The 20148-nt window shown below is 42.8% G+C and overlaps 1 pseudogene; it reads right to left on the bottom strand.

The window, feature by feature from the left end:
• Nucleotides 1-5499: 5499 nt before the first annotated feature.
• LOC139328090 (putative ATP-dependent RNA helicase TDRD12) lies at nt 5500-19879 on the bottom strand (annotated as a pseudogene).
• Between the last annotated feature and the right edge of the window lie 269 nt (nt 19880-20148).

A 20148-nucleotide genomic window follows, 5' to 3' on the forward strand; every position in this document is an offset into this window, starting at 1 on the left:
CCACTTCACAATTCAACGAAGGTGGTCTTATTATTATTTTATTGTTACCTTATAGACTCACGAAGACTCTCTGATTTGAATTTACAACATTTTTTTTTTTTACCAACCAAAGCCAGCTGGCAGGCCATTGGTCCCGTTCTCTGTCAGCTGTCTGTCGTTAACGCTAGCCTACCGCAGCTGCATCTTCTCAGTAATGCTGCGAGAGCGAGAACTAATGCCGTGACGTCGCTGCGACTGCGCAGTGCAACCTGATGCAGCCCCTGAAGTGAGACACAGGAAACAGAAATACTGCAAAATAATAAAAACAACACGACTAAATGAGACGAAATAACATTTGAACATTTCGTCTGGTCTCGTTTTAGTCAACAAAAATGAAGAGACATTTTAGCAGAGTTTTTATTTTGTACACCAAATTTAGACTCGCTTTTGTTCCTCAACAATATTGCATTATATATTTAATTATAGTTATCGTCACATGACCAGCATTTACGTTACGTCTCGTCTCATTTTCGTCACGTGATGAAGGTTCGTTGACGACGATATTTAGTCATAATTTTCATTGACAAAAGCAAAACTACAAGTGAGTCAGTGACAGCCAATCGACACTGAAGCCTATTAGACTATTGTGGTTTGATTGATTGTTTAGGATGTTGAGTTTTTAAAAGTCGAATGAATGATCATTTATTTAATATACAGTAGTATTAGCCAATATAACTGGCCATTTAAAGAACAAATCATACTACTGGATTAACAGTTAATGAATAAATATTGTTAAGAGAAAACGTTTATTTTTTAAATATATATACATTTCCTAGATTAAAAATGTTTGTAGAGCTTTCTGTGTAATCTATGTCAAAATGTTTATATTTCTGAGGAATACAGTGTTCAGAGATCATTACATAAATTCTTTTATTAGTGTGGTTTAACTGTTTGCATGACCTCATCTGACCTATCTCATTAACTCGGTTAATTGGTGTGCAATAACTAAGTTGTGTGCATATGGCACTTTGTTATATATTTTCCTCATTGTATGTTAAATGGATGCATGTAATTACGGCTTTATGTGGCCTAATTAACAGCACTTTATATGCAACAATGTCGCACAATAAAGAATGTGTTCACTGGTAATAAAGCATTTCAAGCTTTAAGTATGACTAATTGCTTTCTTGATCACCCCTTTACTAATAACAGTGGCACAAAATAAAACATACCACTGCTGCGGGCGCCCCACCCCACGGGAGTCGGGCCTGGTCGTCCCTTATTTTCATTTCTGAAAGGCGCCAAAAAACGGTTCCTTTCCTGAAGTTTCAGTCAATATAAGACCCTTTAAACGTTAGTTTGCAAGATTTAATCACAGACATAATATACGTAGACGCCTCATTGACTGACGCTTCCTATTGGAGCTGACGTTCAGCGCGGCCGCCATCTTGGATGGGTCTCCCATGCGTCCCCAGTGCATTTATTTCTGTGGAGGAAGGTGTATGTCCAGCTACTGTAATCATCAACTCCTCTAATTTTTACCCGAGTTTCACACGGTTTGGTTTGTTCCAAACGGCAGAGATCTAGTTATGATACAGGACGCTGTCATACATTAAAAACACGTGCTTTCATGCTGAAATACTTTGTTGAAGAGCATAATACAGACATATGGTATGGCATATTAATAAATGTATGAATGAATTAATTTTAGATTTTAATAAAGAAACAGTCTGATTGTTCATTTGATTTTTCTCTCTCTCTCTCACACACACACACACACACACACACACACACAATCATGGCCCTTCTGTACACACCAATAACACAAGAATTTCTTCATTTTTGTTTTTGTGCGCTGAGTTTATTTAATGTAAAGTTAAGCACAGGCACATGCACGCATGCGCGCGCACACAACACACGCACAAAAACCAGACATCTGGCATAACCTGTTGACATGCGCATTAAACTTTGAGTAAGTTTTTATACTAATTTGTGTCGGAATAAAACTTCACCAAAGCAAACTGTCGAAACGAGGATCATCATGTGTGTCGGCCCACAGTCCACTGCTGCCTTCAAACACACAAACACACACACACACACACACACACACACACACACACACACACACACACACACACACAGTCTGGCCTGACGTGTCTAAATTTAAACAACTGTTCACAGCTTTAGGATGACAAAGATTCCATAATAGCCTGGACTGAAACTGCTGATGTTTGTGATATACACTGATTTTAACACATACATACATACATACAAAGCTCCCATATATTCCTGCTCAGTACAGTTTTTCCTTCTTTCTTTTTTTTTTTTTTAAGGCCTGGAAAAGTTAGCTTTAAAAGTCCAGGTCATTCCAGCGTCTTACACTACCCTGTTAAGCTTGTAACTGGGGCTGGGAAGCTAAATAAAATAAAATAAATAAAAGAAAATAGGGGCATTGTTGCGCTCTTTACGTTGACTTCGGTTGGCTCTGCTGCTAACGGAGACCCACCCAATATGAATTCACACACCAATGGTGCAGTTTTGGGGTTCACTATCTTGCTCAAGGATAATTCAGCATGTGGACTGCCAAGGCCAGGGGTCAAACCACCGACCTCCTGATTGGTGGACGACAGCTCTACCTCCTGAGCCACAGCCGCTGCACATCAGTGGAGGAACTGTAACCATTAACTGTGTCATAGCTGCCCAGCTTTCTTACCTCAACCCAAAGGATGAAGGAGTTCATTCCTGCTTGTTAAGTAAGCATTCTTCTAAAAATTCTAATTATCAGGCTGTGGCTTGAGGGGCATTGGACCCCTTAGGGTTAGAATTAGGATCGATAAATCCCCCTTGATTACCAACATCTCCCTTAGCACCAAAACCTCTCTGATGAGGTTTCACCTCCGATACCGATATCTAAGGTTTAGCAATCAGCCCATACCAATACTATCCAGAAAACCAGCGCTGAATTACCTAACAAATGGTATGTTCATTGTCATTCATTTATGCATCAGACTTGACTTAAGCATTTCTTTTCTGCTTTTTTTTTTTTTTTTTTTTTTTTTAAAAACAAACAGATATAAATGTACTGAGTTATTTATTTAATAACTATGCACCAGCACAACAATCTTAGGTCGTTTTCACACCTGACCAAGCGGACTCGGTTCGATTGGGGAGCTGAAAGTTGCAACATTGTTGCATTTATCACTAGTTTCGGTTCTGCTTGCACGCTGTGATTTCTAAAGCGCACCGAACTTTCTGAGCAGCATCACATGGATGGAAGGGGCGCTCGTCGGTTGGACAAAGTAGGAGGGGAAATCTCCCCCTCCCGGCTCGAAAAAACGACAGTGAACGCAACTTTCCTATAATGCTATTGTAGCTTGTCAGGGATCGATTCTGTTATTTTTCTAACTTTGACAATCTGACGTGACAACATACGAGCTCAGAGTTGGAGGACTGTGACTGTTGGTAGCTGTGATTTGATTTTGTTTAAATATGCCAAATTGTGAATTTATGGGTTATTGTTGTTCAGACAATTGAGCTAAGCTAGCTAGCAACTGCTAATGTCAGCGGTCACTTGTTGCCATAGCAACAGTAAACATTCACGTAAGGACTAATGAGCTGTAAATAGAGAATCAAGCTATATTATAAATACAGATGAGATATGTTGTATTTTAGCACAGAATACATGATACGAGACCCACGTTTTCAGGCGGACCAGAGTTCGGATGAGCGTTCACACCTGCCCAAACGAAGCGGACTATCCGAAGAAACTAACTCCGGTCCGTTTAAAGTGGACCAAACCGCTCTGGTGTGAAAGTGACCTTAAAGCAATAGCTTCTCTAGCTTGGCCAAACAACATGTAAAAAAAGTGTAACTGGTTCAGTTAGTGAAATTAGGAATATAAAAGGAATATAAAGTGTGCAACAGTCTCTCTCCCACTTGCAACGGCATCACTCAGCACTGTGATAGAAGTCCCTCGTTGACAGCCAGCTTCAGGCAGTGTGTAGTTAAACTTTAAATTGTTTATATTGTTTGGTTGATATTTAATATTTAATCTCCCTTTACTGATGCCCTCTATGTTTGCTATCCACTTTTGCTGCTGTAATACCTGAAATTTCCCCACTGTGGGACTAATAAAGGTATATCTTATCTTATCTTAAAAGTGGCACAAGACATCCTCTCCGTGATTTTTGTTGCATGCACACTATTAGGTTTTAATTTTTCACCTCTCTCCTTCATCTCCTTCAAAGTTAGCTGCGTCATACCGCCTCCTTTTTGTTTATTCAGTTGAATGAAGTCAGCGTGCTCCCTGGTGTGAAATCTCTGCAGGTGCTTGATTAAGTTGGTCGTGTTATAACGACGTTCTGCCACCGCCCCTCGGAACATTTACTGTGCAGGTACTGACAGTAGCCTTCGAGTTTGTAGGCTGAGACAGTTTGAAAAAGTTCCAGATAGCCAATCCTTTCGCCCACTCTATTCTGAAAACAATGCGGTCCACGTTATGTGTGCTTCAGCACTGTGTGCATGACGCCACTCACAGTGCCTACAGCATAGCATTAGACTGAACAGATCGGCCCCTATGTATCGGGTCCATCGTCACCGATGTCACGATACCCGATCTAGGATTTTCTTCAATATCGGGACTGTTACCGATACCAGTATCGGATTGGTGCATCCCTACCTGTCATATTGAAAAATTAACTTTACTTCATTCACTTGCCTCTCCTGATTGAACTAGAAATCGTATCACTGCCATTTGTGATTGTGTTTTTAAGTACCTACTTATTCCACATATTTGTCAGGTGTGTGTAAACAGAGAGCCAGCAGACACACACCAGCAGGAGATAATCCCCTGACAACAGATGGTCACACAAGGCAAAGGTCGTTTTAACTTCATCACTGCAGAAAAAGCACCGCTCTGCTTATTCAAGGCTGCTTATTCAAGGAAATATAAGAAAAATTGTTTTCTAACTTCATGAGGTTAATATAAAAATCAGCTCTACGTGTGATTCAGGTGCGCACAACGTGGCTACCGCTTGCACAAGAACTGACCTACAGTGACGCTTTGCAGCACTTCTACCACCTGTGTGTCCACAGCTTTACGTTTCTAATACTCTGATATTGAAATTAATTCCAGAATTAAAGCACTGTAATGTACAGTACTGTGTACAACATGCCTTTTCAAAGTCCGGACCTCGGTCCACATCTGGACCAAATGGCTACCCTACCAAGTCAAATCAGGACCCAGCTGTATGTCAAGCCAAGCCCACCACATTCCCATCCAACCCAGAGAATATTCATGAACTCAGAAAATGCATGTCCGTTCTGATCAGCTTGTCAACCTCTGTCAACAAATCAAAGAGTGTGTATTTCATTGGTCATCTGCTCCACAGATAGTCACTGAGAATCACAAAGCTTGTCTATTAGGCGCAGGAGGTGCCACTGGGCTTAATTTTCATTCGCTAACTAACTAAAATCAGCTGAGGACCTTTGAGTAATGAGTTGGAGGACCCCTGATGTACACTATAAGTGAAACTGTCCTTTCACCTTGAACACATCATCCACCTCTTGAGCAGAGTTGGACACAATCAGAGTCTTCTTGTAGACATCAGGGTTGAAATCCAATGCACCCAACAGCGCTGAGATCTTACTGTTCTCGAGGGTTGTGAGGATGATCTGAGCGAGGACAAACATTTCCTTAAATTGAAGATCTCATCAGACGTATAACTGAGCAAGAACTCGTGACGTGAGAAGAAATGACTTTCAAGGCTTCCATATAAATGCTAATCTGGATTATTTTATTATAAAATGTGAGGTTATCTATGCACTTTTTGCATATCAAATCTTAAATTTTGTTGACTAAAAAGATGGATGATTCTTTAGACCGACCTGCTGAACATTAGCGTAGAGCACAACTTCCTCAGGAACAGTCACTACAATGCAGGGGTTTGGCATGTGCTTGGCTAACAAACCCTGTATGTGACTGGTCCATCTTTTTGCCACAGCGATGAGCTGCTGAGGACAGGAAGCATTCTCCTCTCTGGAGGTCACCTTTTGGAAATGCTGCAAGATGGTCGCCATCTGACAGGAAAACGTTCATGTTCAATGACATGCATAGAAAAGTTGAAGCTTGGGAATAAAAGAATAACATATTTATGGAATAACTAACAAATCTGTCAGGTGCTGACAGTTGTCCTGTTTGAAGAAAGACACTTATTATCAAGCAGGCATTGTATTCAAATGAAACTGTCGGCGGTGACACGGTCAGCTGTAGCCAGTAAACATTATTTGCATCCAGAAAGAGGGCCAAATTAAAAAAACAAAAAATTTTCTCGGGTGAATTGGGGTGCAACTAGTAATTATTTTCATTGTTGATTACTCTCTCAATTAATCGACTAGGTGGTGGTCACAGTAATCAGCTTCCTGTCATAGAGGAGTGAAGAAACAGGAAAATATTCACATTTAAGAGGCTGGAAAGGACTTTTTCCTCTTAAAAAATTACTCAAATCGATGAATCAATTATCAAAATACTTGTCGATCAATTCAATAGTTGACAACTAATCAATCAATCATGGCATCTCTACGGTTGAATCTCCTCCGTTAACCTCTGGGTGCTTTATTTACTGATGTCCAAAGCCGGTTTTCCACAACAAACGGACAGTTTGGGGTTTTTTTGCCGTTCTGTTCTTGGCTATTTAAAGCATCTTGCTGACCAGATCACACGATTTCCAGGCAGCTGTTCAACGTGAGTAAGAGCAGATCGTCACCTGGTCTGGAGCCAGAGTAAAGAGTCGGTCGGCCTCGACCAACACCAGGTGGTAGAGACGAAGGAACAGGAAGCAGCGGCAGGACAGCAGACGGGCCAATACGAAGGGAGTCGACACTTACAACAGGCCTGGTAAACAATAAAAACAGCACATGTAGGATATTATGGTTTTTGACTACCTTGGTTTGGGATGATCAAATTTTTTACCAAATAAATGTATTTGGAGATCTTCTATAATAGCTTCCTAAATGTGGTCTTTAGATGATGACTAGCGGACTGACATAACAGATTGTGCTTCACTCACAGTTTTTAGGGATCCTGACAGCTTTGGCCTCGTCTTTGCCGATGCCCAGCAGCACGATGGCAGGGTGTAGGACTGGGTTGACCTTCAACTCCTCCAGCAGGTCATACACTGCCTGGACCTTCTCTCTGCCTGGACACAGCAGCACTGCGATGGGCTGGACACAAACACATCAACACAGACAGCAAAAACATCCACAAATGATCATTAAGAATATAATAATAATCTTCATTTGTATAGCACCATACAAGAAGTGAAGCTCAAATTGCTTCACAACAAAGATATTACATGCACCAAGGTAAGTATGAAAAAACCTCTAGACAACAGTAAAAAATAAGATAAAGGTGATCAAAACTCTGCTAGAATGCACAATTAATGCAAATTAAGATGGAGAATAAAAGCCACCTGACACTTGTAGTAAAAACAAGATCAAAATGAGGATAAAAATAGAGCAGAAAAAAATTTAAATACAACATTTTATAAGCAATGTGGCAGTGAGCTGAACTATCTGCAGCTCAACACCAACAAAACAAAGCAGCAGGTGGTAGACCTCAGGAGGTCCAGGACTCCTACTACTCCAATTTCCATCAGAGGTGAGATGGTGGAGATTGTGCAGGAGTACAGATAACTGGAACAGAAACTCTGCAGCTCTCTACCAAGAGGGCCATAGGAGGCTCTGGACTCTCTGCATGTAGTTGCAGAAAGGAGGATGTAGTCAAAACATCTCCCACCTTCTAAATGGTGTTCTGGATTAATGTGGTCTCTGCCCTTGGTTCTGGTTCATAGTCGAGCTGCAGAGTTTTGAATGAGCTGAAGTCTATCAGTGGTTTTCTTCTGGAGGTCAGTAAATAGGTCGTCACAGTCAAGAGTCAGCTTGAAATGAAGGCATGAATCAGTTTCAGCATCTACTTGTTTCTAAAAGGTCGTTCTTTAGCTTTAGATTTGGTCACCTTATTGATGACGATGTGGGACTTGAAGTTCAGATCTGAATCTAGAAAAACTCCAAGACTGAAACCTCAGTTTAATGCAGAGTTCATTTCACAGATTATCAAACAGCATTTCTCTCTTTGTTTCAGGGCAGACTAGAAGGATTGCAGTTTGGCTTCATTTAACTTGAAGAAATTATTGCTCATCCATTGATTTATTGATGAACAGATGGTCAGTGATGAAGTCTGTAGCTGCAGCATCATCTGCATCATGTTCAGTGGTGTGTCATTTGCATAGAAACATACTTTGTGCTCTGTAATGACGCCACCCTGTGGCAGCATGTAAAGTGACAACAGTAATGGACCAATCAGCTCCCTGCAACCCTAAAACAGACATCATGTTTCTCAGACACATGATTTCCAAGACTGACGTCAAACTTTGTGCCTTTGATGTTTGTTTGAAACAACAACTAAAAGAAGAAAAATAAGTAAACGACTGACAGTCCAGTCAATGGAATGAAGATTCTGCATGAAGGCAGTCAGGTACTGTTTTCACGAAAGATGAACAGGGTGTTTTAGAATGTGAATGTAATAATCTTTAATATAAAAATCTGATGAGGAAGAGGATAAACGGTCTCCTGCCTGGTGTTGATGTACTCACCCCTGTGCTCGAGGTGATGGGGGTGAAGATGGAGTTGAGCAGGATGTGGGTGAGGAGTGGGGCGAGGTAGCTGAGTGGCTGGTCAGCATTTTGGGAGATGATGACGGTGTTGCATCCTCGAGCCACGGCTGGCCAGCTGTAACGGTCAGCTGGAGACAGAGTGATGTACTGTTTTCTCTGCAACACCTGGAGACAGAGCGGTTGCTGTGTGAAACTCAGGTGGAGTTTGAACAGGCAGCTACGATTCAGTGTGAATCAACAACTTCCCTGACACAAACTGTCAGAGCCCAGCCTATTTCGCCTTCTTTGCACGAGTCCCACTTCATCACCAGCTTTTGTGTCGGTCGTTGCTGATCGGGGGAAGGTAACTGATGGATCTGCAGTCCACTCAAGATGTCCCTTCTTTAGTCTCTATTGCGACCATTACTCCAGCACTCCTTAAAGCCATCCAGCACATCCACAGCGAACTCTGACACCTGGAGAGGCTGTCACAACTGGCCAAAAACGACTTTTCAATACTCAAACCATTTGAAAGCCTATTCTTGCAAACCATGTCGTTGAATTATTTGCTTGTATCCTCTTGACCTGTTGGTTTGTTACGCGCTTGAAAATGAGCATTTCTTCTTCATTTTGGGGGATTTTGTTCCCGTCTCCTGTTTTGATTGTCTGGGTTCAGTGTTGGTTACAGTGGGGGAAATAAGTATTTGACCCCTTGCTGTTTTTGCAGGTTTGCCCACTTACAAAGAATTCAACAGTCTATAATTTTAATCATATGTACACTAACAGTGAGAGACAGAATGCCAAAGAAAATTCAAGAAAATAACATCATATGAATTTATAATAATTGATCACCATCTGATGAGGAAAAATAAGTATTTGACCCCCTGCCAAACAGCAAATATTCTGGCTCCCACAAGCCAGTTAGTCTTTCTTTAAGACACAACCCCAATCCCAACCCAACTAATTATTTACATCAAATACACCTGCCTCACCTCATTACCTGTATAAAAGACACCTGTCCACACCCAAACAACCAGATTCCGACATCTCCACCATGGGCAAGACCAAAGAACTGTCTAAGGACATCAGGGACAAGATTGTTGACCTGCACAAGGCTGGGACGGGCTACAAGAGAATTGGAAAGTGTCGTGGAATGCGACACTTTCCAATTTGCGAAGGCCAAATGCACAAACCACAATCAGGCCAAATCACTCAAAAACAGCCGTCCAATTGTTTCAGAAAAATCTTCTTTAAAAAAAGGTGTCCAATAAAGATCTGCAGGAGTCAGAAGTCCGAGGAGAAAAATACTTTATTGTCGACAATAAAGGGGAACACGCTCAGAAACGCACAGAGTGCAATTATGACAAACTCTGACTTACAATGGTCAGTGCCCTGTCTTTTATACACTTCAGCTCAGGGCTTACCACGCCCCTGGGGGCATCTTCTTAAGTACTGTCCAATAGTTATGTTTGACACACCATTAGGTAATCTGATCTGCCTTAGTTTTCCTTTTTTCTTCCTTATCTTAATGCCGACTCAGCAAAAGGCCAGCCACAGGGCATGTCAGGACATGCCTTTTTCTTTTCAGGTTTCAATGTTATGTTTCTGCTTCGGGTTATCTGATCTCTAAAAAAAAAACTTTTAGCAACTCTAGACAGTTAGTTAGTTTAAAAGGGAATAATAAAAAGTAATAAGAACAGAATATAGAGTAGTATTGTCATTAAGTGCTCTGTAGGATTATATCAAAGCCATAATGAGATTATAAGAATAACCAGTTCATTGGTAGTTACAGTAAAACACACAATTATAAAGAATACATGCTTTAAGGTTACTTTAGGACAGCGAGGTTATGTTAGGTCACAGAGAAGCAGCTGCCAGAACACCTGCAAGGCCACGAGGTGGATCTCAAAATCTCAGACTACGAGCACTCTCCTGTCATATCCATGATCACTGCGCCGTCTGTCACAGTGTATCACAGATTCACGCTCAGTATATCACCTGTGGCCAGGTGTCATTCTGAGGGCAGTGCATCACAGTATTACACTTCATCAGAGCTACTATAATATCAGGCTCAACAAATCAGTCTTCTTCAGTCATTTGCTACCATTGATTATAACACTATGTTCTATTTCTTCAGTGGATACATATCATCATCACATATCTGTTAGAAAAATTTACACTACAAAAGCAACTTGGAGAGAAAAGATCAACTGTCGGTGCAATTATCAGGAAATGGAAGAAGCACCACACCACTGCCAACCTCCCTCGGTCTAGGCCTCCACACAAGATCTCGCCTCGTGGGGTGTCCCTGATCATCCGAATGGTGAGGAATCAACAATCAACAACAACTCCATCACATTGAGGGGAGGATGGACGGGGCCATGTACCGTGGAATTCTGGACCAACACCTCCTTCCCTCAGTGAGAGAGCTGAAGATGGGTCGAGGATGGGTGTTTGAGCACAAGACCGACCCTAAGCTCACTGCCAAAGCAACAAAAGAGTGGCTGAGGAAGAAGCACATCAAGGTTCTGGAGTGGCCTAGCCAGTCTCCAGACCTGAATCCAATAGAAAATCTTTGGAGAGGGCTTAAAATTTGGGCTGCCAGGCGACAGCCTCGGAACCTGAATGATTTGGAGGCTGTCAGCAGGGAGGAGTGGGCCAACATCCCTGCCGAAATGTGCACAAACCTTGTCACCAACTGTAGAAACCGTTTGACATCTGTGCTGGCCAATACTGGCTTTTCTACAAAATACTAACATGCTGTTTGTCCAGGGGGTCAAATACTTATTCTTGACCAAAAATATGCAAATAAATTCCTAAAATGCATACAATGTTGTATTCCACTTTTTTGGTGATATTCTACCTCTCACTGTTAAAATGAACCTATCGTTAAAATTATAGACCGTTGCACTCTTTGTAAGTGAGCGAACCTGCAAAATCAGCAAGGGGTCAAATACTTATTTCCCCCACTGTATCAAACCTGTCCATCTGCGTTTTGAACCTGTCCTTCGCTCCTAACAATCTGCAGTGTTTTCCAGAAGTTTTCTATCCTTTGTATTTTTTCATTATTTTCCAGACCTTGGCTTTTCTTTTTATGTCTCATGCAATCAGTTTCTCTTTTTTTATTTTAGATTTGTCTCATTTTCAGGTCTAGCCTCAAACAAAACTTGTTTACCAGGCAGAGACCATCTGTGATGGGGGCATCGTCCAGACTGCTGCAGGGCTCGACTGGGAGAGCAGAGTGCACCAGAATGTCACTCCTCCTGGGCTCACTGGGAAGGAGCTGAGGACAGTCAGGAGGCAGGAGAAACAAAGACAAAGCAGACAGTAACTATGGTGTCAACGTGATAAAGACGTTAACCTGCATGGTGCTTTCTGGCATCACGTGATGCTGAGACAGCTGATTATCAGCAGCACAGTGGACGCAACATGTCAACTAAACTAAGCTGTGAGCAGCTGCATTTTGGGCTTTCCAGCAGAGTTTTACAGTGGAAAAGAGGCACCTGAGATGAAATAAACATCACCTCCACAAACATAAGCATTCGAGCACTTCTGTGGAAAAAGCTGAGGTGGCGCTTCGCACACTATCTACTGAATATTATTTTAGGTCGCATCTCACCATCCCAAAAGATACACATTCTGTCCGTCTACTGGAGCAACAAGTGAGGACAGAAACATTACAGGCAGCTTGATGAATGAAGTCCAACAGCTTTGGGTTGTCGGGCTGAACAACCTTCAGACCACAACTCCACAACATGTTGACTGTAAAGTGTGAAATGAAGTGAGAGGACATACCATGTCGTCTGCAGCATCTGGATCGTGGTTCAAAGGCTCAGGGTTCAACCATTCCAAAAGGCTACACGAGACACAACAGACAGAATTCATACGTCTCAGATATCTACTAATGACAAAAAAATCATGTGTTTTTACCCGTTAAGATACTATTTTACAAGAAAACACATTTAATTGTCTTGCAATCTATTCAACAGTTTTCTACACTTAGATGCACTCATACTTTTTTTTTATTTTTTAAGTTGGGATCTTATTTGTGCTTTCCTCAAACTTTGAGACTTTGTAGAAACCCAAGAAGTCACCAGATGTTCATGGCCATTATCAAACACTGTCCTGTTTATCTTTGCTGACGCGTCACTCAGCGAAACGATCGGCCTGTTTCCCGTCCGAGCTGCAGCTCACCGTGAACAGACAGAGTCCTCTTCACTCCGACATGTCTCTGCTGGTCCCGACTCCACTGATCTGTTCACAGTGCTGCAATATAAAGAGAGCAGCATCTTTACTGCTCACCTTCCCACTGCAACGAAGTGCTGCTGTGACTGATGACGTTTCATGTGAGGAAAGAGTTCAACGAGTGCAGAACGTTTCACTGAAAAGTGAAAAAGGTTGTGTATCTATGCAATACTGAAGAAAACTTAAAGTACTGCATCGTCTTCTAGGATTTCTAAGTGGCTTTCTGGACGTTTAACGTCAGACTGATGATGTTTTCTGAAAGAGGAAGTCACACTGAACGACATCAACGTGTTTCATTAGTTATGACTCTGAGAAGCAGGATTTTGGACTCCCTCTATCCGTCTTATCGCCATGCTTAAAGTGCTGTACAGAGTGCTGACTCAAATGACAGAGGAGCAGCGTGGTCATTTCATTCTTCTGTAATTTCCCCTGTAATCTTAATCCCGTCCCAGCGGGGCTTCGGTCAATTAACTGGATTGATTGTTGAAAGTGTGCTGGCAGCATACACTTCTTGTCCTGAGCAGGTGCTGGAGGCTGCAGTCCTCTCTTCATGGTGCCGGGCTTTGAGCTCTTCATGCTCCCTGACCTGAGGGGGTGAGGTCTTAAATTTATTGCTCAGGAAAATATTAGACCACCTGGAGTTTAGAGATTTGTACCTGAGTGTGCAAACGTACTGAAAACTGAACTGGAGCTTCAGCTCTTTGAAGCTCTGCATGAAGGCTGAAACACTTTGGACATGTACTCACACTGAGAGGCGCCTGCTGACAGCTGCTGCCACCATTCACAGACGTCAGCAACCTGTGGGCCATCAGAGGTCACGATCAGCCAATCAAAGAGCACACCTGCACATTCTACAGTAATGATGAAGGTGACAGGATCCCAATATAAAAACAGGTCGGAACATTTTACTGCGTTTAATACAGAAATGAGGCAAAATCGAGTGTTTAGAGATTAGAACTTCATTTTCATGAATACATACATTTTAATTAGAGTTGTCCCGATCCGATCAAGTGATTGCAAATCGGGGCCGATCGCGTGACTGCAGACTTGATCGGATCGGACGTTACATCCCGATCCGATCGGATAAATAATATATATACATATATGTATATTTATTGTTATATTTAATCACATTTACAATATATGGGCTAGTGATTAAAAATAAATGTGAATAAAATAGTATTTATTAACTACCAACGTTTACAGGCCGGTCTGTGTCTGTGACAGACGCCACTGAACAGCGCATGCAGAACACGGCAGCACGCAGCCGTTTGTTTTGAAGCTGAGGCGCGTGATCTGCTGCTGCGTTCATGTCTGCTGTGTGGAAATATTTCACAGTGAACGACGAGAACAATCGTGCTGGTTCAAACACTAGTTGGTAACCGTGGCAACAGAAACTCAGAACATACGTTGTTTCAGTTTATCACAACGGCAAGACAGTAAAGGACACACATAACACACAAAAAAATAAGGGACATCCTGGATCTTATTCTCTGCTCTTAGTTCGTTTCATAATGTTTTATAGAAGTATTGGATCGGGACTCGGTATCGGCAGATACTCAAAATCAAATGACTCGGACTCGGGGCAAAAAAAACGTGATCGGGACATCCCTAATTTTAATGCATTTTGATTCTTTTAATCACATCTAACAACAAGCAGAATGGGTCACACACACGCAAGGCGAATGTGCAAGATCACAAGATTACACGAGATCAGGCAGGACAAGAATCCATCTTGCCAAGCTTCAAGTCACACATCCATCCGGACCAATGTGTCCTGGGAGGAGCTACTGGCAGCTACTGCCACGGTGTCGGTGTGTGAGAGGTTAGCATAGATGCTGCTGTAGCATCAGTTCTACGAGAGCTGGAGAGCATTTCTTCAGTGAAAGAAGAGCAAATAGCAGCAGTGAAGGCTTTGTTGATCTGACTGGTTGCACGCACTTTGTCTTTTAATATTCTATTCTGTTATTGATGCTGCTGTGAAATTCGGAATTTCCCCTCGAGGGACGAATAAAGGAATATTGAATTGAATTCTTCAGTTAGCCTCCTTTAGATCTGATGCATCTTTACTCTCTGTGGTCGTTCATGCTTTTCTACATTTAAGTTGTGGAAACTTGCTGGACTGACTGACCTTCAGGTCTTAAAGTAACGATGGACGTCGTCTCTTCCTCAGTCGAGTGGTTCTACCGTAATATGGATTCCTACTGTAGTTGAATCAGCTTGTGTACTTTATACCAACACTACCTCTGCACAACTGTTGGTCTCAAACTCATTAAGGAGAAAAGAAATTCCTCTAATTAACTTTTGACGAGTCACACCTGTTACCTGAGAATCACTCCAGGTGACGACCTCAGAGAGCAAAGTTACCGTCAAGGCAAACAAACAAACAAACACTGACAACAAAAGACTGCTACTGGTCTTGAGGAGCAGAGTCTGTGAAACCTCATTGTAAAATACATGCTGATGGAGACTCATCGTTCAATGGGATGACCTGAATGAATCAACGCTCGGACTTCTGGTCGCCTGCAGGACTGCATTCAGTCCCGTGACGACCTTCACATCAGGAAAGTGGCTTTAAACAGTGGCCTTTCGTTCACCCATTCATACACAAACACACTCAGCTGCTGCTCGGATGCTCACACGCTCATCTGAACAGGTGGAGGTGTTTGGTCAGAGCTGCAGCCAGAGACGAGTCTGTGTCCTCTGAGGAGTCACTTCATATGAAAACAGGTCAGTCAACTACACTCGCTACGACCCAACTCGTCCCTACTCGTTATTCTGTTCAACAGGAAACCGCAGACCTGAATCAAATGTGAGCTCACCCCTCCGCTGCCACTGTATCTGAGTCAGTCTTTGATTGGCTGCCTGGACACAGCTGCTCTTCTGTCAGCTTTGACCTGCTGCTTTCCTCATAAGTCTTCGGCTGGTGTTGTTGGCTCTAAAGCAGCAGACAGGTCAGAGGTCAGGGTGTGTGGATGTTTACTGCAGAACTGACAGAAACACAGTGAGCAGAGCTGCTGACCTGAAGTGTAGAGGGAGCCATCAGCCAATCACCTGCTGCCAAACTGTGTGACATCACTGAGGGTTCAACAGATTAGAGTCAGGGTGAATGTAAAAACAGATTCACAACACTAGTTCACGTCATCCTGGGATTAAAGCTTAGCCACATGAAAAGAGTGCTGAAAGCAAGCATCAACTTCATCACAGACGAAGAACGGACAGAGGCTCTGCTGGGCTTTCTCAGTCAGTGATGCAGTGTTGTTCTCTGTCCAGGAGAGGTCCTCGGTGATGTGCAAAAACTGACATAATGGAACATAGAAAGACCTTGTAGCAGGAAATAACATAACAGCGATTAGCAGCTTCCTCACAGTCCTCCAATCGTATTTCTAATCAGCTGGACTATAGCGTTTGGGGAGGCTGTCGAAGCTGCTGCGTGAACGACAAAATCTGAAATTTTCACAGTAACTGTGAAAAATGTACCTTTGAGATTTACAGTAATATGTGAGAAAATATGTGAGCTCACTATCCGTGCACAAATGAGAGGGTGGTTTGTAAAAGCACATGAAACACAAATCCAGCGTTCAATACACAAAGACCAAAACCGGAACAAGTTTTTGTCCACGTCGGCCTGAAAGTTCCTAAAATTACCATAAAATGGAAATTTGAACATGTGCAATCACATGACAGCTGTGGAAAACTCCACCCCGCTAGTGATGATGTGATATGAGCAAAGCAAAGCTCCAGAAACCCTTTTTTTGGTCAACTGCTGTTTCTAAGGCCAAGAATCAACTTTAAAACTTTTTAAAAACGTGGCGTGGTGTCAACTAGTTCAGGCCACCGTGACGTCCACGTTCATCCTGACAGACGTATGTATGGATATATGTGTTTACCTGGAGGTGGTCGGCTTTGTGCTGTTGGCTTGTTTGAGCTCGTGCAGACAGTCTGGCTTAAGATGCCGGAGTAGAACATGACAGGAAACTGGTCCACCTCATCCAGGCCACCGCCGCCAGCTGACTCTCTGATGTAAAGCGCAAACTTCTTGGCCACCAGATCGTCATTCACACAGATCTGAACAATCAGCAAAATGAAATGTAAGTGAAAAATAACACACAATAACTATCAAACACGTGCAAGAAAGGCGAGACAGGCCGATGAAAACTGGACGCTGTCCTCAGTATTAAGAGGAAAATGCTCATTTGTCTTAAGAGGAAACTTCAGAGGTGAGATCTTAAGTATGATCTTTTCCGTATTTAAGATAAGATATACCTTTATTATTTATCTATTATTATTATGTCTGTATGGAGCTCTGAGTTCAAACTGTCTGAAGCTCCTTTTCTGAATTATGTGACTAAATCCTGCACTGAGGAGCCAAAGCTCACCTTGATGTTCTCTACAGTCAGGTAGAGCTCAATGGACGTGGAGTCTGACTCTGACTCAAGCAACACGGCCTCCGCCCAAGTCGATGCTGATGGAGGGAAGCAAACTTTCATGGTGAAGCCTCAAAAGACGTGGAAACATCAGTCCAAACACAAGGCACTGCAAGGCACAAGACGCTGTAAAATGTACAGACAATAAAAACCCTGCAGCTGTTGTTCATCTGCTGTTGTCACCTTTCAGCAGGTTGTGCAGGTAGAGTGTAGCAGAGCTGTCCCACCGAGTGGACGGACTGCAGAGGAGAAGAAAAAACATCACAGTACGAATACTGCATGTGTCCACGTCACAGCACACAGACAAAGCAGGGACAGGTGAGTGCGCTTCAGAGCGACTCGTCTTCACAGACCGGAAACCCAGTAAGTGTTTATCACGGACCACAAATCCACCAACAGCTCTGAGGTGAGCAGCGAGACGTCTTACACGAGCGCCGCCTTCTCCTCGCGCACAGACACGCGCAGGGTTGTGGGTTTGATTCCCGCCAAGTGGAACCTCCTCACCCAGAAAGGCAGCTGGAGGAAGTTCAGCAGAGCAACTCGGATCCTCCAGAAAACACAAGAGAACAGCACAGATGCTCGATCACACACTGTTTCTGTGTGTGTGTGTGTGTGTGTGTGTGTGTGTGTGTGTGTGTGTGTGTGTGTGTGTGTGTGTTAGATAGATGGTGGTGAATCACTCGTCTGGATGTTTGTAGTCAGAGCATTCATGTCAACTGGCTGCTGTGATAGAGTTAAATTGAAAGCTAAAGTTAAACATACATTTCTGGCAGGCTTCATAATTCTGCTTTGAATTCCATTTATGGTGAAATATTCACATTTGGCTCGTGTATATTTTAATCCACACATCACGTACCAAAATACAGCGTTGCAGAGCAGCCGTTAGACACTGTAAACCTGACAGTTTTGTGCAAGTGTCAATTATCAAAATGAAAATGAATGACTGGGAGCTGCATGTTTATACAAGATAGTTGATCAACACAAATTTAGCTCTGATCTCATAGAGATGTTTAAGAAGACATGATGGTTTTCAGCATCTTACTGATACAGGAAAAAAAAACTGAGACTCGTCCTGCTCGTTTGAAGTGTGATCTGTGGATGTTTTCTTTCTGTCGCTGCACTCTGATGCTGTGTCAAGCACTTTTTGGGGTTGGATGGTGACCTGTATGAAACATTAATGTCCTTCTCCAGTCACATGACTGTTTCAGGCATGAGCACTGCTCCACGTGGGGGTTTTTAGGGGCGGTGACGGAGGTTTTATACCCCTACTACAATTGTGTGGCCTATAATGCAAAACTTCAGACCTCTGCAGCACCAGAGCTACATGCAAAGAAAGTTAACGTACAGCCGTGAAAGTAGTACTGGAAAGTGTATTTGGACTAATACAGTAAAATGGTAGTGGTCTGGTGTCGAGGAAGGCCAGGACTGTTCTGGTCTTACTGGTCCGACGATACGACGAGCTGTTCTCCGTGGTCGACCAGGAGGCAGCAAGCCCGACAGGACACAGAGTCCATAATGATGGACTCCACCACAGCCCGACACCATGACTTCATCACTGACCAGTACACCACACACACCTGAGGGGAAATACAGGAACACACACACCCAGTCCACCTCCAATCCAATGAGGATGCCACAAGAATGTGTCCCCGAGCTGGATCAGGTGTGCAAAAACAGGGGCCAATATCAAGTGTTGCATTACCTGTCCCTCCTCTAATGACGTGGGCTTCAGCTTGTGCAGGTCATGAGTGACGTCATGGTAGAAGAGGTTCATCTGAGTCAGCAGATTATCATACTGCTGTGTGGTCTCTGCATCATCGCCGGGACCCCGAACAACCCGACCCCAGAGGGAGGATGGGTTCTCAACCTGCAGAGGCCAGAAGAAACTGGGCCCAATTTAGCAGATTCACACATTCACAATAATTCCAGTCCTATAGTCCTCATAATCAAGTGTGGTGTTCACATGGGCTCCACCATACTCGCATTAAGGCCGTGATGGTATTACAATAGCATTATTAGTGTCCATGTAAACGTAGCCACTAACACAACATGTGGAGAATCAACAGAGATTAAACGTTCAGGAGCCACTGACAGGAAGTGCACATTCATTTTATTTCAATTCACAAACTGCATTTCTGGTCCAATACTGTCCAGATTTCAGGACACTGATGGTGAATGATGAATTACTCATTATTAATATACACTAGTCACATAACACACATCTGATAGATTTGATGGGGTTTACAGGACACATTTACTACGAACTTCTGGAGATTTCTGTCCTCTTCTCTTTAGCTGCATTGTCTTGTCACAGTGTTGCTAGCTGAACTTTATATTTGAAGCACGTAAATTAACGTCACACAAGCTAACAGTTAATACAAGTTTTAAAATGACCAAACACAGTACAGTTCAATGACCAAACAGTTCGTCCACCGTTACTCACTAAAACCGTCGAAGGTTTATCTTCATGCTGACCAGCAGCTTTTACGCTCACACACAATTAACGCATCGGCTGCTAACGTTAGCGTTTAGCTGACTGAAACGTTCACTTACCTTCAACAGTGAAACTGTCAGCATGTTTGTGGCTTCGTCCGTCCAAACCAAACACAAACAAACAGAGACACTGCAGCAAAATACAACAGGAAGGCTTCCATTTTACTGTAATGTCGAATCCAAGTAACGACTGACAGCTAAATAGTCATTTAACGTCGGACTGAAGTCACGTTGACACCTCACACTAATTGGCGCCTGTTAGCTACCTAGCTAACGTTTTCTAGTTAGCTATGCGCTAGCTAGCTAACGTTAGCTAGCGCCAATGTTACCGTTAGCTAACGTTTGCTCAGCTT

This window comes from Chaetodon trifascialis (genome assembly GCF_039877785.1).
Source record: "Chaetodon trifascialis isolate fChaTrf1 chromosome 24 unlocalized genomic scaffold, fChaTrf1.hap1 SUPER_24_unloc_1, whole genome shotgun sequence".
Lineage (NCBI taxonomy): Eukaryota > Metazoa > Chordata > Actinopteri > Chaetodontiformes > Chaetodontidae > Chaetodon > Chaetodon trifascialis.